The sequence below is a fragment of the Portunus trituberculatus genome, chromosome 34 (assembly GCF_017591435.1).
Source record: "Portunus trituberculatus isolate SZX2019 chromosome 34, ASM1759143v1, whole genome shotgun sequence".
Lineage (NCBI taxonomy): Eukaryota > Metazoa > Arthropoda > Malacostraca > Decapoda > Portunidae > Portunus > Portunus trituberculatus.
In genome coordinates, this window is record NC_059288.1 from 3,549,363 (window position 1) to 3,564,316 (window position 14,954).

Sequence of the window (14,954 nt, forward strand, 5' to 3'; positions counted from 1 at the left end):
CTTATTGTGTTGTAGCACAGTTTTATGCACGAGAAGTTAATGTTATTACCTTTAGGTTTTTCTATTACACTTGTATTGCTTTGCTTGACATTGTTTTTGCTTTGCCTCACTGATTATATTCATATCCTTGACCAAATATACTTTATTGCCAGTCTAACTGGTTTTCATGAATGGAAAGACAATGGTATGATTTTTTGTTCTGAATTGAAACATGTTTGTTTGCATTGATGTAGGATACCTATCTATGTGTTAAAATGCTTAATGCTTGTGTGACGTCCCTGCTTTCCATACTCTTTAGTGATATTTTGGCTGTAGCTAGGGCTTACAAACACGTGGGTATTCCCACAAAACCATCCCCACCTGCTTCTAGGTGCTTGAACATGCATCTTTTATTTTGTAACTTTGAATGGTGATATGCTTATTGTGTTAGTTTCAACGCTGATATATAATGCTAATAATGTCTGAGGTCTGTGGTAATGGTGTATGCTCTGTTGTGGCATCTTGCATACTTGATGTGATCAACTATGTAGCTTTTGTCTGCATGTACACCAATTGACTTTTCTCTCTTCTTTTTCTTGTTACATTTATTGTGTATGCTTAAAAAAACTGAAATTCACTCAACATGCTGCATATGTGTTCCTTTATAAACATTAGTGACTCAAGTATTTTCTGTTCTGTGAAACTAAGCCCCTCCTACACGTCATTCCTACCCATTATCCTGATAATTACTGAAATGTCAATTTTTTTCTGCTTAACTTTTTCCAAAGTAATCCCTTTGGAAGAGAATTAAGTTGGGCCTCCCACCTTGTTATTATTTTGTGAGAGCCCTTTGTTTGTTTGTTTGTGTGTTGCCCTAGGTTAACACCTCTATCTTGTAAGACACAGTTTCCCTTACAGTTTTGATCATCATTAGAGTACCCTGACTTATAGTTTTGTCTTCAACATTTTTAGAACAATGATAACAATTATGATGAGACACAGCATTGAGGTATTCATTATTGTTTAAATATCATATTTAGATACTAAACATGAAATAAAAACACAAATAAACCATGGATTTTTCTGCTACCTTTATTATAAGTGTTGACTCAACACACTACAAAAAAGGTACATACACACATACTGTGTATGTACCTTTGGGCATGTGTATATTGGACTAAGGACTCCACTCTGTGGTTTTCCAAGCTCAAAGACTTCCTCAGAGGAGATTGCACCTTGAAACCAAACCTGTGCTGTTCTATTGTACAAATAGTCCCTGATCCATCCTAATAATCTACCTTTTACACCTTTGAGAATGAGTTCCTCCATAATAACATCTTTGTTGGCCCTGTCGAAGGCACCCTTGAGATCAACGAAACCTCTAAGGCTAGTATTAACGTTATGGCCACTAGGTATACGATAAAGGAAGATTAGAACATGGCTAAGGGAGCTGGCGTTGGGTACCCTGTAGTGGCACGCGGACACTACCACCACCACCACCACCACAACCCGTCCAAACCTCCCACGTTTTCCCTAATATCTCTGTTATTCTTGGTCCACGCAGGATGTACCGGTGTCCCAAGCTGGTGGATGTCCCGGTGGTGGTGGAGCTGCCCTCTGTCATGTACAAATGGCACCTTTCAGCTTAAAAGGCCACGATTCGAGTCCCGCCCAGGTGATGCAAACTTCCAAGGCGAAACGGACGGCAGGGGCTCTCTTCATTAATGCCACCTTATTTGACCTTGTTTGACCTGACCTGGGGTGTCCTGAGGGGTGGTAATGGTGGGGTATTGGTGTGTCTTGCTGGTGTTGTATAGGGAAAGGTTAAAATGCACGTATTTATATAGAAAATGGTCATTGTGTCACTAAATTGTCTCGCCATACTGTGACTCCATGACTACTACTACTACTACTACTATTACCGCCACCTTAAGGCGCTGTCGATCAGGTTGTCAGGATAGGGAAACCCTTCACGTTGACTGGAATCTATTTGTATTTTATTGTAAAAACCTGCAGATGACAAGACAAAGCCATGACAACACTTGTGTTGCACTACATACTAATTACATCCAGTGGACAGTTGTATCCGATTTGACACCATTATTTGGTAGAGTGCTGTGGGGGGGTGGGGAGGAAAGGCCTCTCAACGAGTCGTAGCTAATCCCCCTCCAACACCTCCAAACAATGAGCTAGTGTTGTCGTGCTTACCACTACTTCACCCTAAGATCCTTTACATGCTAAATACTTATGCACAGTACAGTAACAATACACCACAAATTAACTCCACACCTTCACTCAATGACAATAATCACAACACAAAGCATCTTCAGCACAGTTACGTGTTGCGGGTGTGTGTGTGTGTGTACGTATAACTGCCTGGAGCAAGCTCAACTCACGATGTTACTTGTATAACACCCTGCTCCCTTCTGTTCCTCTCCTGTGTCCCGGGACTGCCACGGACGGTAGTAGACAGGATAACCTGGTGACCCATCGTGTAGGGGAGGTACAGTATACTCCTCAAGACTCACCAATTTCCACTGTAAACATCTTCGCCTCTCTTCCTTCGCCCTGCCATCACCAAGCCTGTCTCTCCCTTATTCGTTACTTCACTATACTCTAGTGGCGTCTTAACTTCAGTTTTGGTCCTTAGCATTAAAACCTTAACTAACATACAATTTACTTCTGCTGGTTTAAGTGTTTCCTTATCGTCGCGCAGACCCCTTGGCATGAGGCGATAATAATTAATATTATCATTATTTTGTCAGCCCTGAAAATCCTACAACCCTAAAAACACACACAAAACAATAAATAACAATAAAAAAGAAATGATAACAAGAACAGGCGTAAAACATCATTATTAACATTGTTTTGGCAGCCCTGCCCATCCTGCAGCCCCCGCGAGTGATCCTGTACGCCCTGCCGCTGCTGCCGCTCCTGCTGGTGGTGACCCTGTGCTCTATTCTCATGGACTTTTACCATTATCGTGTGCTGTGAGAGGAGTAGAGCTCTGTCTGGCTGCCCCACCCGCCCCGCTCTCTCTCTCTCTCTCTCTCTTGTATCATAGTACACCTTTTTCTGTGTTAAATAGTTTGAATAAAGGAAAATGTTGACTAATCATTACTATTATAATAATAATTATTATTATTATTATTATTATTATTATTATTATTATTATTGTTGTTGTTTTGACGTGTACAAGATGGTATATAAATAATTTGTCTATGTTGTGTTACAACTTATGAATGTGTGTGTGTGTGTGTGTGTGTGTGTGTGTGTGTGACCAGCTGATTGTTAGGGTATGCATTGTATATAATTATTTTTTTCCTTGTTTCTACACACAGCCGTGAGAAGCGAGGCTGATCTTAGCGAGAAGCACATCCTTTCATTTTCATGTGCATGCACTTCTTATGCTAAGTCAGTATACGTTCCCACAGGCTCAGTGTGGGAACCTCTGGTTGCTGGATTTATATATATGTAATTATTACAGCATAGACATACATTTAGTATTATCATTGACAGTTGTGTACCGTACAGACAGCACAGCCTTCACGCGCATACAGTGGTGGTGGCGCTGGTGTTTTGGTGTTTACTGCTCAGTCTATCTACACACCCAGACGCATTCACGCACACCCATAGATACTCAAAGCACACTCAAACACACACAGAACCAAGCTAAACACACACACACACAATGAAGTGAAGTGTTACCATATTCCCAGGCAGGTTTTAGCAGCACAAGCGGCAAGACAAGAGTGAACCAGCAGTGCAAGGCAAGCCACCATGACCTGCAGCCTTCACCACACCCCTCCTTCACTTACTCAAGGTGTGTTTAAGGCCATTCGCTTATCTTGGGACTCCATTTACCTACGGGAGTGAAAATACCTGGAACTGTACCCAGATTTGTAAAGCTGATTCGATAAACAAGCGGTCATAGAGGCAAGTTGTGTATATTCGCCGTTGTTATTTGCGTCCTTCACTCACAGTAAGCCAAACATGTGCCAGAGTGCACCCACCAGTCTACTATTTCATATCCCATGGTCATTTCTTCCTGACAAAGCTTCATTTTGTTGTGGTGAGATTTTAAAGGCAACATATGGACCCCGCGCCGCTGCTGTTCCCGCCTCCAGGTCCCCGGATGTTACCTACCCCTCTGGTTCCCCGCCACCCTCCTCCCCAGCCAGCCTGCTCGGTCCTACTTTTTTCTAATATTTCGTGAGGGTAATATTACGCTTCCATGGTGTGTTTTTATGGTTTGTATAAATGTTTCGTTGTGTTTGAAATGTGTTGCGCGCCTGTGTTGGGTAAATATGTGGCGTTTAGTGGTGTTTTATGGCGTGTGTTAAAGGCTTTTCAACGGTCAAAATTTTCCTCTCGAGTTTTGAGGTTTCTTATTTGAAGGTATAAGTGGGCCTTTGTGGTGTCAAAGGATCGGCTGTCCTCTTTTAGGCGTGAAATCAATCTATTGAGTGAAATATGTGGACTTTGAAATGGTGTTTGGTGGTGTTGAAAAACGTCTTATTTTTCTTTATTTTATTTGGTGACGTTTGTGGTTCTCGGTGTAACTCGCTGTGGAATGCCTTGAAAGATACCTCACACTCCCTCAAATGTGGTAAAACACTCGCCAAGTGAAAATGGTTTGACTTTGCAGGGCGTTTTAGCAGATTTATGAGTTTGAATGTTGTTTTATATTTAGCATACTTAATTTATACATTTTTTGAAAACTAGTTAAGCTGGAGTTGTTTTGATATTTTTAAACTTAGTTTTACTATTTATCACGTCATAAAATAACAAGCATTCGGCTGTGGCTTCGTTTTTTCTAAAAGTCATTTTTAAAATGAAATGATTTACGTAATTTAGCCGAGTGACCCCCGCTCTCCCGTTCTCTGTGATGACCACAGCCCAGGTGGTGACTCATCATAGCCCAGGGCTGCCGCCTCTTTTCCAAACCCGCAGTTCGTCAATATTTTGCCTAATATCTGGTGATTCCTGCGTGTTTTCGTGTGTTTCTAGGTTCAGGTGTGTAGATAGTAGTAGCAGAAGGAAGTAGAAAGGAGAAATAAAGGAGGATAAGGAGGAAGGAAGGAGAAAGAGAGAAGGAAGAGGAGAAGCCAAGTCACAATACTTAAGTCACCCTCCTTCTCCTCAATATTTTGTCTAATATCTTGTGTTTTGATGTGTTTCTAGGCTCAGACGTCAAGACGGAAGCAACAGAAGGAAGCAGAAGGAGAAACAAAGGAGGAGGACGAAGAAAAACGAAAAATAGAGGCGGAATAGGAAGGAGCCAAGGTGTAATATTTAGGTAAGTGTCCCTTTTAATCCTAACGTTCTTTATAATGCATTGTGTTGTATTTGGGGTGTTTTAAGTGTGTTGCAGGGTGTTTTGGGATATTATAAGTGTGTTATGGGTGTATTTCGTGTGTTTTAAGCCTCTTAGGTGTATTTGACGTGTCTTGAGTGTGGTGTGGAGGTGTATTTGAGTACTGGCATGTTTTGAATGTGTTTTGGGGACATTTTGAGGTGTTGCATGGTGTTTTAAGTGTGTTTTGGGGCAGTTTTGATTGTTTTAAGTTATTTTGGTGTGTACTGAGTGTGTTTATTGCGTTTTGGGTGTATTTCCCGGCACTGAGGTTTTGCATGGTGTTTTGAGTGTGTTTTGGGTTAGTTTCGAGTGTTTTAAGATGTGTAGGTGTGTGTTACGGGTCTTTTGGGTGTGTGAGGGTGATTTGGTGTATGTTGGGTGTTTTTAGTAAGTTTTGGGTGTGTTTAGGGGCATTTTGAGGTGTTGCAGGATGTTTTGAGTGTGTTTTGGGTGTTGTAAGTGATTTGTGTGTTGGTGTGTGTAGGAGTGGTTTGTGTGTACTGGATTTTGTAGTGAGTTTTGGGTGTGTTTTGCGGCATTTTGAGATGTTGCATGGTGTTTAGGTGTTGTAAGTGGTTTGGGTGTGTTGGGGACGATTTTGGAGTATATTTGTTGTGTTTAGTGAGTTTTGTGTGTGTTTTGTGGCATTTTGAGGTGTTGCATTGTGTTTTGGGTGTGTTTTAAGTTGGTATGTTGGGGTTGATTTTGGATGTTTTAGTGAGTTTTGTGTGTGTTTTGGGCCTTTTTGAGTGTTTATTAGTGATATTACTCAGAGCGCCGCATTTAACCCATTCAAATAGCCCGCGTAGAGTTACAATATATAAATCTATAATTAAATATATATATATATATATATAAATACTCCTTAAAATTGAATCACTAATACCACAAAAACATCGCCATTAATTTGGGTGTGTAGATAGAAGGGGAACCTGATTGTTGAAGGTGGTGGCGAGTGTTTGCAGTATCAAGCCCTTTTTGTGTGGGACCAAACAAGGACAACGGAATATGCCAAAGCTGTCTTAAACTTAGGATGTAACTCTACGCGAGCTATTTGAATGGGTTAAATGCGGCGCTCTGAGTAATATCACTAATAAACACCCAAAAAGGCCCAAAACACTCATAAAACTCTTTAAGAATACCCAAAATCATCACCAACACACCCCAAACCACTTAAAACACACCGAAAACACCATGCGAGCACTAAAACGGCGTGCGTGCGTGCCTGGAGCAAGCTCAACTCACGATGTTACTTGTATAACACCCTGCTCCCTTCTGTTCCTCTCCTGTGTCCCGGGACTGCCACGGACGGTAGTAGACAGGATAACCTGGTGACCCATCGTGTAGGGGAGGTACAGTATTCTCCTCAAGACTCACCAATTTCCACTGTAAACATCTTCGCCTCTCTTCCTTCGCCCTGCCATCACCAAGCCTGTCTCTCCCTTATTCGTTACTTCACTATACTCTAGTGGCGTCTTAACTTCAGTTTTGGTCCTTAGCACTAAAACCTTAACTAACATACAATTTACTTCTGCTGGTTTAAGTGTTTCCTTATCGTCGCGCAGACCCCTTGGCATGCGGCGATAATAATTATTATTATCATTATTATCATTATTTTGTCAGCCCTGAAAATCCTACAATCTTAAAAACACACACAAAACAATAAATAACAATAAAAAAGAAAGATGATAACAAGAACAGGCGTAAAACATCATTATTAACATTATTATCATTGTTTTGGCAGCCCTGCCCATCCTGCAGTCCCCGCGAGTGATCATGTAAGCCGTGCCGCTGCTGCCCCTCCAGCTGGTGGTGACCCTGACAATGAGAGTCAACCTGTGCTCTGTTCTCATGGACTTTTACCATTATCGTGTGCGATGAGAGGCGTAGAGCACTGTCTGCTCTCTCTCTGCTCTCTCTCTCTCTCTCTCTCTCTCTCTCTCTCTCTCTCTCTCTCTCTCTCTCTCTCTCTCTCTCTCTCTCTCTCTCTCTCTCTCTCTGTCTTGTATCATATTGCACCTTTTTGTGTGTTAAATAGTTTGAATAAAGGAAAATATAAGGAAAATGTTGACTAATTATTACTATTATGATTATTATTATAATTATTATGATAATTATTATCATTATTATCGTTATTATTGTTGTTGTTGTTTTGACGTGTACAAGATGGTATATAAATAATTTGCCTGTATGTTGTGTTACTACTTATGAATGGTGTGTGTGTGTGTGTGTGTGTGTGTGTGTGACCAGCTGATTTGAATAGGAAAAATGCAAATAAGTATTAAAAAAATGAGGACTAATAGCAATAATGAAGCTTGTGATTTGTGAACTGAATAAATACACTAATAAAAATGACCTCTTAATTTATTGACATTGTTAGTAGTAGTAATAGTAGTAGTAGTAGTATGTTATTATTCGAATCAGGCACATCCTTAACACACTCTCTCTCTCTCTCTCTCTCTCTCTCTCTCTCTCTCTCTCTCTAGCTTATTCTGAAGGTTTTTAGTAGTAGTAGTGGTAATGGTAGTAGTTTCAATAGTAGTAGTAGTAATGGTGGTAGCAGTAGTAAATGTAGTAGTGGTAATGATAGTAGTAGTAGCAGTAGTAGTAGTTGTAGTAGTAGTAGTAGCATTAGTATATAGTAGTAGTAGTAGTAGTAGTTGTAGTAGTAGTAGTAATGGTAGCAGTAGTAGTAGTAGTAGTAGTAGTAGTTGTGTGTAGTAGTAGTAGTAGTAGTAGTAGTAGTAGTAGTAGTAGTAGTAGTTAGTAGTAGTAGTAGATAAAGGAAGACTACTGACTTAAGATTAAAATCCCCTAAGATAATTGTCTGACTAGTACACCCCCCTATTTATCTCATCTACCATAAGGTTGTCTACATTTGCTGACTGGTTAGGTGGTCTATAAAAAGCTCCTACTCTAATAACCTTACTTTTGTTTACTCTAACATCCAGCCATAAGGACTCTACTCTGTTATCTACCTTAATACCATAAACCTGACTGGAAATGAAGGATTTTTTTACATAAATAACTACCCCTCCACCTATCTTACCAATTCTCTGGTGTAAATACATAATGTATCCATCTACTTCATATTCTTTCCTATTTTCCCTAAACTTTTCCTTATTTACCCATGCCTCTGTGACACATACAACATCTAACTCCTCCTCAACTATATAACTAGATAACTCGTCCTTGTTCCTAAGACTCCTGGCATTTACATAAAAACCTACCTTCCTAGATGCTGTCTCCTTATTTGGAATCCTAATCTTATTCTCTCCTATTTGCACCTGGAAATCTTTCCTAATCTTTTCACTATCTCTTTCACTAGGTAAGTGGTCCTTTTAATCTTAACGTTCTTTATAATGCACACTGTTGGTTTTGGGATATATTTGTGGTGCTTCAAGTGTGTTCAGTAGTGTTGTAGGGTGTTATGAGTATGTTTTTGGTGCTTAGACTCCCTGAAATGTGGTAAAATACTCGCCAAGTGAAAATGGCTCGACTTTCCAGGACATTTAAGGAAAGTTATTGATGAAAATGTTTTATAATTTTTCTTTAATTAATTTGGAATTATTTTTTAAACTAGTTGAGGTGGAGATATTTTAATATTTTGAAAATTAGTTTAAATGTTTATCACATAAAAAGTCATGCATTCGGCCATGGCTGCGTTTTTTCTAAAATTCATTTTTTAAATCAAATTATTTACGTAATTTAGCCGAGTCACTCACGCTCCCGTTCTCTCTGATGACCACAGCCCAGGTGGTGATTCATTATAGCCCTAGGCGTGCGCCACTTTTCCAACACCCCCAGTTCGTTAATATTTTGCCTAATATCTAGTGATTTCTACGTGTTTTCATGTGTTTCTAGGTTCAGGTGTGTATATATTGGTAGCAGAAGGAGGATGAAAGGAGAAATAAAGGAGGATGGAAGGAGAAAGGGAGGATGAAGATAGGGAGCAGCCAAGTCACTATACTTAAATCACCCTCCATCTCTTCAATATCTTGTCTAACATCTAGAATTTTTATGTGTTTCTAGGCTCAGGCGTGTAGATGGAAGCAATAGAAGGAAGAAGAAGGAGAAACAATGGAGGAGGATGAAGAAGAAATTAAAAATAGAGGCGTAATAGGAGAAGGAGCCAAGGTGTAATATTTAGGTAAGTGGCCCTTTTAATCTTAACGTTCTTTATAATGCATACTGTTGGTTTTGGGATATATTTGGGGTGTTTCAAGTGTGTTCAGTAGTGTTGTAGGGTGTTATGAGTTTGTTTTTGGTGCATTTTGTGTGTTTTCAGTGTGTTTTAGGCCTTTTAGGTATATTTTACGTGTCTTGAGTATATGGATTGAGATGTGTATCAGTATTTCCGTGTTTTGAGTGTGTTTTGGGAGTATTTGAGGGTTTCTGTGGTGTTTTGAGTTTGTTTTCAGGTTAATTTTGAGTTTTTAAGCTTTGAGGATGTGTGTTAGGAATCTTTTGGATGTGTGTGGGGGTGATTTGGGTAAACATTGAGTGTTTCTAGTGAGTTTTAAGTGTGTCTTGGTGCATTTTGAGGTGTTGCATGGTGTTTTGAGTGTGTTTTATGTTAGTTTTTAGTGTTTTAAATAGTTTAGGTGTGTATGGGGGTGATTTTGGCGTATAGTGGTGTTTCTAGAGAGTATTGTGTCTACTTTGGTGCCTTTTGAGATGTTGCTTTGTCTTATGAGTGTGTTTTGGTTAGTTTTGAGTGTTGTAAGTGGTTTGTGTGTGTATTTTGGTGGTTTGTGGGTGAATCTGGTGTATATTGGGTGTTCCTAGTGAATTTTACGTGTATTTGGGGACATTTTTGCGTGGCGTTTTGAGTGTGTTTTGGATTAGTTTTTAATGTTTTAAGTGGTTTGCATGTGCACCAAGGAGGTTTTATTAATGGAGACGCCACGCACCTATCCCGCTGTGCTAAAAAAGTGAGCCCAGTAGACGGAGCTTAAGATCGTAACTTACACCCAAAACATTGTAAACATTGCTCTTTCCCGTGTTAAGCAATGGGAAATTGCCGCTTCCTTTTTCATTACTAGAGGAAAGTTAAGAGAGAACTGATGCTTTAACTTATGTAAACCACATTATAGTTTCCTAAATATATCATGTAAACCTGTTATTAACGGTGTTAGTCCAAAATGGCTACAATATTGAAAGAAATACAGCAGGACGTGACCAGGAGAAATTATGGCAAAAAGGTTACCTTTTCTCGTTTAATGAATGACAAGGAACAATAGTCAATCAAAATTTCAGTGATTGATTCTTTTCACACATCATTCTAAATAAAAGCTATAAAGAGAGAGAGAGAGAGAGAGAGAGAGAGAGAGAGAGAGAGAGAGAGAGAGAGAGACTGTGTGTGTGTGTGTGTGTGTGTGTGTGTGTGTGTGTGTGTGTGTGTGTGTGTGTGTGAGAATATTAATTAATGTTTATATCTTAGGGAGAGAGAGAGAGAGAGAGAGAGAGAGAGAGAGAGAGAGAGAGAGAGAGAGTATTTTGACGTGTTAAGTAATTGCTAGACCAAGAAAAATCAACCTTCAGGCCGTTTCACCTGGTATACAGTTTACTTATCCTTCACTTAAATGAACATGTATATGTACATGTCTACATCTATGCATGCACATGTATATTTACACGTTTACCCTAAAGACAGATTCTCACTCCCACCAAAGTCGACCAAAGCTGGAAAACACTGTGTTATCTCATTTGTATGTATAATTCACTGTGTAAATCTTCGAAGCACAGTATGCCACGACTATTGCGAGTCTTTTAAGGTCAAATATATGGTAGGCAGCCTGCAAACATGGACATACGACTAAAAATAAGAAGCGTAACTCAGGAGTTCCCATGTACAGTATTTTCAATGGGCGATCGGCAATGTTTTGGGTGTATGGGCAGCAGCGGACCAATAGCGCGCTGGCTTCACTTTTGTGACGTCATGCCGACGCTTTGTAATATAACCTCCTTGGTGTGCACCAATATATATGTATATATATATATATATATATATATATATATATATATATATATATATATATATATATATATATATATATATATATTGTGACGTTATAGGATATCTACCAATCAGAGCACAAAGAAATGATGGTACGTGATATGGCAACTCTAAATCGGTGCCTGCTATTGGCCAATGACCAGTATGGACGAACTTTTTATATATTATTCGTGCAATTTCTTTGAATAGATACAAGCCTGCCTGCAGTACGCATGATTGTATTATACTCTACATCGTTCATCTGATACTGTCATTTGCAAGGATTCCTTAATAATATTAATGATAACATTCTTTTAAATAAGCACTATATAGTACACTATTTGTGATTTGTAACCCATGCGTATCTACCATCTGTATTCACGTGGAACCGTTAAAGCGGAACCGGTTCCAAGAATTGGAACCGATTCCTGCTCAGCTCTACCACCGATCCCATGTTTCAATACCTTCTGCCCATGGCTACTATTAAAGCCAACCCATAACTGGGAACGAAGTAGCGTCCGTGGTTGCCGTGTGCAAAGAAATAACAGGAGCTAAAGAAACAATGAGAGAGCTAAAAGTTTGACGAGAAACATGAGCATGTGCGAAATCACTATGAGTAAAATATATTTTCTGAACCTTAAGCAAGAAGAAAAGATGAATCAAAATTAAGAAATACCTAACAGTAAAGGAATTGAAAGAAAAAGAGGCCCTGTGTTCATGAAGAGGCTTTGAAATTGACATCATCAGAATATGAGTCTCTGCGCGCGCCATCACCCAAGGCAAGCATCATTTTGGCGGCGACTGACCCGAGTGTGAGTACTTTGAGTATGAGGGAAGTGACGGAGGTGACAGGACGAATATATAAGTAAAATAATCAGAAAAAATCGCTTATAAGTGCTGATATAAGTGAGATAAGAAGGTAAAATAGACTATAAGTGTAAATATATATGTGATAACTTGTTTTATGAGTATGTATTGTGTAAGAAAATACTAGTAGCCTAATGACTTATGTGTTGCGTGTTGAAACAATACAAAGTGCAATAAGGGCGAGAATGTGTTCGTGAGAAGGTAAAAGGACCAACACCACCACCAGCACCACCACCACCACCATCACCAGTTAGCGGTAAGGTAAGACTCACACCTCGACACCTGTAATTAGTGATATTGTGATCAATGATGTTACCTGTATAGAAGGTACAACACGAATTTCTGTAAATACTGCTAGAGGCGACAGTATAATATATTTTGTTTTATCCGTGGGGTGAGTGAAGGGTGGCGGGATGACTGTGACTGTCACATAAATTAGCCACTGTCCTTTGCCGCAGAAACACCATATCCACACACTCCACCTTACTGTAAGTGTGTGGCATTGTCAACAGTTTATTGTCTGTCAAAATCATGCAGTGTAATCTAAATGTATCCACAGTCACCGTGTTGATTAGAAACTTCAAACAACTGACTAGCCTAATAACTCCTCTGCCTTCATCACCCTCCGTCACAGTAGCCTATATTATTTTATTTGTCGTTTAACATTGTGTAGCCTTATGTTCTTATGTTTATCGGTAGGTAACTCATCTGTCCGTCACTGCTGCTCGTCTCACTACAGGACACTTCAACACCACAGAACCTGCAGAAATGATTGTGTATTGACGCAGATTGTCCGATGGTAAACCTCTACCCTGTAATGGGAGGAGCGGCAGTGACGGCAGAGCTGCCAGATCGACTAGCCAATATTTCCCTGCATACAAGCTAAAATTTCCCTTTTCAACCTAGAACTTCCTTATTTCTTACGTTTAGAAATTGAGATCATACAAAACACTAAATTATTTATACATATTCAGGGTCAAAACACGAAATTATTTATTCACATTCAGGGGCAAAAAACGTAAAAGCTAATATTTCTCTCCATAATTTTCCCTTTTTATCGATTTTTCTTCCCTTTCATAGTCAAAATTTCTCTAAAACAAAGAAATTTCCCTGCATCTGGCACCTCTGAGTGACGGACAGGTGATTTAGCGATAAGCACTACACAATGTTAGCATGGCTGTAATGAACAATGAATGAAGTGATAGGCTACTTGACGCCTTACCCGGCCGAGATAGGAGAAGAGGGAAGTGGGGGAAAGAGGGGAGGGATGATCGAGTTAGGCTAGTCAGTTATTTGAAATTTCTAGTCAAGACGGTGACAGTGAATTATATTTAGATTGCACTACATCATTTTAACAGAAAGTAAACCTGTTGATAATGACACAAACAGTAACGTGAAGTGTATTGATATGGTGTTCTGTTTTTATACTACATAAGACAACCTTTGTATCTGTCACATCGCCATCCCGCGGCTAAACAAGGCCTCAGAATGCATGTGTATAGAAAATGTATTACTTTCGCCTCTATCACTATTTGTAGAAACGTGTTACACCATCTATGTCTTCGCTGTTTCGTACGAACTCGTGTTACACTGTACCTATATTTTGTGCTGTTTTGCACCTGTAGTCTTTCTACCTCAACTGTTCTACCTGTGCGTTGAATTACCTGTATTTTCACCTGGGACACTTGCGCATTTACCTGTCGAATATCTACACCTGTAGGAAAAATGAAATATTGTTTACTTACCTGCGTCATTTGAGTTTTTGTTAGTTATGTAGCACACACACACACACACACACACACACACACACACACACACACACACACACACACACACACACACTCTCTCTCTCTCTCTCTCTCTCTCTCTCTCTCTCTCTCTCTCTCACCGCGTAGTGTAGTGGTTAGCACGCTCGACTCACAATCGAGAGGGCCGAGTTCGAGTCCCGGGAAGAGGCGAGGCAAATGGGCGCGGCTCTTAATGTGTGGGGTGTGTTCACCTAGCAGTAAATAGGTACGGGATGTAACTCGAGGGGTTGTGGCCTCGCTTTCCCGGTGTGTTGAGTGCGTTGTGGTCTCAGTCCTACCCGAAGATCGGTCTATGAGCTCTGAGCTCGCTCCGTTAATGTGCAAGGCTGGCTGGATGACGAGCAGACGACCGTGATGAATCACACACACACACACACACACACACACACACACACACACACACACGCACTCTCTCTCTCTCTCTCTCTCTCTCTCTCTCTCTCTCTCTCTCTCCATTTTCCTGTAAGTGAAAGGAGTCGTGTTCTTTTCTAGTCTCTTCTTTCTTTTTTATTTATTTTCTCTGTTCCTTTCATTCATTCAGTGCTTTAATTCTGTTTCCCTTCATGATTTAACCAGTATGCAGGAATATGTCTTTGTTTCTCCTCAATCTTTTTTATCCTTTTCCTACTCTCCTTTCTTTTTCTCTTCCTTTTCCTTCATTCTTTTCATGCATACAATAGTCTTATTTTTCTTTCTTTCTTTCCTCTGTTTTCCTCCATTTCTTCCGTTTCTCTTGTTTTCCTTCTTTTCATCCTCCATTCCTTTATTTCCTTAATTTGTTACAGCTTCCCTCATTAATTTATTTTATTCTAATCATCTATTTTATGTTACCCAGGCAGTGTTTACATCTTGACACGTTTTCTTTTCCTAGCCAAAGAAAACTATTTTTATCAATGGCAAACTCATATGATTCTTTTGTGTTGTTTATATAAGGCTTTCTATT